This window comes from Arachis ipaensis, chromosome B07, assembly GCF_000816755.2.
Source record: "Arachis ipaensis cultivar K30076 chromosome B07, Araip1.1, whole genome shotgun sequence".
Lineage (NCBI taxonomy): Eukaryota > Viridiplantae > Streptophyta > Magnoliopsida > Fabales > Fabaceae > Arachis > Arachis ipaensis.
This window is the reverse complement of record NC_029791.2, coordinates 58,492,266-58,495,746: the sequence shown is the minus strand read 5'-3', so window position 1 is coordinate 58,495,746 and position 3,481 is coordinate 58,492,266. Positions and strand designations below refer to the sequence as shown.

Sequence of the window (3,481 nt, the reverse complement as noted above, 5' to 3'; positions counted from 1 at the left end):
GGGTGTAAGTATGGTATTATTTTCTTTGTCATTCTATAAGTTTATTGGCAGACTAAGGCTTAGTTTGGTAAATCTTTTATTTTTTAAAAGTAGTTCATAAAAGCTAATTTTTAAAAGATGACTTTTTAAAAGTTGTAATATTTATGTTTGATAAATCAAATTAAAAATAGTTTTAAATAAATACAAACAATAATAATTACGTTTGGTAAAATAGCTTTTAAGATTTAAATAAAAATACTATAATAGACATAAATATAAGTATTAAATTTAAAAATTAGTTAACATATAAGGTTATATTAGACTTTTAAATTTTAAAAAGCACAAGCCAATTTTAAAAAAACTCTATCTTAGATGCTTTCAAAAGTATCCTAATCTTTTAAAAGTTACAAGTACAAACACATTATTTTTGTTATTTACTAAACACAAAATGAGAAACTTAAACTTTTAAAAAGTACAAATACCTTTTCAAAAAACTTTACTAAATCAAGCTTAAGAGTGCTTAAGACATTTCCTTCTCATATTTTTTACGTTTCTTTTATACCAAAAAAAAAAAAGAAAAAAAATTAGTTTAAGACATTTGAAATTTTGTAGATTAATTAAATTTATATCTAGTTTTTCGAGATTATTTTAAACTAATAATCTAAAAAAATTATTCACCCATTATTATTACATGTAAAAAGAGAAAGTTAACATGTACACATTTTGCGTGTGTCGTTTTTGTTAAAAGAGCCATTTAGATAAATACATTTAAAATATTTTTTTAAGATATATTTTAGTTTTGATTCACCATTTTTTCGGTCAAATTAATTTGTCTGGCCTAATTTTGATAAAAATAAAATTATTTAAATTTTAGTTACTAAAAAAATCTTTAAAAAAAGATGTTTTAGACGTCTTTATTGAAGTAGCTCCCTTTTGTTAATTAAAAAAAAAAACTTTAACTTAGAGTAAAAATTATGAAATTTTTTATGAGTTATAGAAATTATGAGATTTTTTATGAGTTAAATATTAAAGTGGTCTCTGACAAACCCCATTTGTAAGGTTTATCTTGTATTGATTTTTGGGGATTTTATCACCTTTTACCCATATTTATTCAAGAAATAGCATGGTTTTATATATTCTCCTTTAATTGTGCTTGAATGTGAAAACATACTTTTTAGGACTCAAAATAGCTAAATTTAATTCACCTTGATTCTATTAGATGCCTTGATATGTTTGTTAAGTGATTTAAGGTTTAGGAGGCAAAGATTGGATCAAGGGAATGAAGAAAGAAAGCATGAAAAGTTGGAGAACTCATGAAGAAATGAAAGAACCGGAAAGCTGTCAAGCCGACCTCTTTGCACTTAAACGACCATAACTTGAGCTACAGAGGTCCAATTGATGCAGTTCCAGTTGGGTTGGAAAGCTAACATCCGGGGCTTCGAAACGATATAAGATTTGCCATTGTTGCATCGCGTATAGGGGCGCGCACGCGCACGGTACGCGGACGCGCCGATGGTGGCACATGACCCACTTAATGCAAACGTGGCCAGCAATTTTAGAAGCCTTGTGGGCTCAATCCAACTCATTTCTGATGCTATTTAAGCAAAGGATTGAAGGGGAATCAACATACTTTTCATACACCCCAAAATAACTCATAACCAATAACAAGACACTTTATTGTAATTCCTAGGGAGAACGACCCGAGGTCCAATACTTCGGTTTATAAATTTTAGGGGTTTGTACTAGTGACAAACAACTTTTTGTATGAAAGGATTAGTGATTGGTTTAGAAACTATACTTGTAACGAGAATTCATTTGTGAAATTCTATACCATCAAAAATCCAATCGTCAGTCTCTAAACTTGCAATCGAATTTTAAACTAGTCCTTTAATTTAAAATTATTTTAAATTTATTCCTGAATTTACCAACAATCATTCTTGAGATATTTTTCGATAACAAATTAATAACGTAGTTGGATAGAGACCACGCTGAAGTTGTAAACATCGTCGTTTCCTTTCTAGCCTCCAAATACAACGAAAACAACGTTGTTTTGAGTATTGAGAGAGGTTTAATGCGTTGGAGTTACTATACCTCTATCTCTCATGAAGTTTTTTTTTTCTTCTCTTAATCCCTGCAGCTACCTTATAGCTGTCAATGCCTCCACTGCAGGAGCAACAACAATTTCTCAACATAGAATCCCTGACTTGAATCGACATGATAACTCTCTCACAGTCGGAGTTTCATGCCTTGTCTTTCTCCTTCTTCTCCGTCTTCGATTTTCACTCCACTCGTTGCCACCTTATCACTCCCAAAATTGACCCCTTCAATGAGAGCTCTGGACCTCACTGCCAGACATATACTTTCGTTTTCGCTGCCCCAAGTCCTCTTCCATCGGCTGCCGATGTCATGTTATTGGCCTTTTCTTCGCTGCTAAGCTACCTTCTTTCCCTTTCAATGACCTGAGAAATGCCGAAAACTGTGTAATCATCGATTATCTGAAACGGTTTATCAGAAAAGATTCAAAATTCGACAGTTTGCTCTACCTTCTTCTGCTTCTACACTGGTCGTTTACTACGGAAGTGGTGCTGTCGAGGGGAGAGGAGAACTTGCTATGGTGAAATTCGAGGAGAGGAAGAGGAAGAGAGAGAGGAAACTTAAGCTGAAGGTGAATTTGGAAAAATCCTATAGTAGGATGGAGATTATGAACAAAGAGTGGTGATCAATCTAATGGAGCTAGCAAAGATAAAGGATCACACTTTCTAGACCTTAAATTGGAACTAGAATTATGAACCAATAATAAAAACGGAATTGAGTCAAAATCTTATAATTATCATGTAATATAGTCATTGGTTATCTATCGTAACTTCTCTCCGAATATTTCATCACTTACTTTACGAATATTCATCGAAAAATATTTTAAGAATGACTATTGTTAATTTCTGAAATAAATTTAGAGAATTTTAAATTTACAAAAAAATTTTAAATTTAATTGTAAATTCAAGAATTATTTTGAGATTTAATTTATTTTTTATTGTTCAATAAATTGTAAAAGAATATAGATAGTCATCATATTGCTTTGAAAGTATACAACTAACTCTTGGGTGAATGAATTCATAAAACTATTTATTCTATTTTATAAATTGACACCACATACACATGCATTATTATAGGGTGAAAAATTTATATATGAAAATATTTTTGTTGTAATATTTCAAAATGAAAATTGTAGTAAGATTTGAAATTATGGATATTGTTTTTTGCATTCTGAAAGCAATTTTATTATTTTTTTTAAGCATCTCATAATTTGTGAAATGATATTTTATTTTATTATTTAATTTTATAATTTTGCAAGAAGTCTGTTTTTTTTAATCTTTTGTTTTTTCGTATGCAAAAAATATTAAAGTGACAAATTCAATATTTTTTTGTGAATACATAATGTCTCCACCATCTTAAGGGTGTCAAGTGTCAACACACCTCATATACACGTATATCGCTTCTAGTA

General features: G+C 30.0%; 1 protein-coding gene and 1 long non-coding RNA gene across 2 annotated transcripts in view; both read right to left on the bottom strand.

Moving 5' to 3' along the window:
• The window catches only part of LOC107609231 (glucan 1,3-beta-glucosidase), a 9,295-nt gene that overhangs the window by 2,216 nt on the left and 3,598 nt on the right, over positions 1-3,481 (bottom strand). The gene's annotated exons all lie outside the window — the stretch shown is intronic.
• On the bottom strand, positions 1,888-2,913 carry LOC110264224. Its single transcript, XR_002349958.1, has 2 exons — positions 2,523-2,913; positions 1,888-2,438 (listed from the first exon to the last, which is right to left on the bottom strand). It is a non-coding gene; the product is annotated as an uncharacterized LOC110264224 (long non-coding RNA).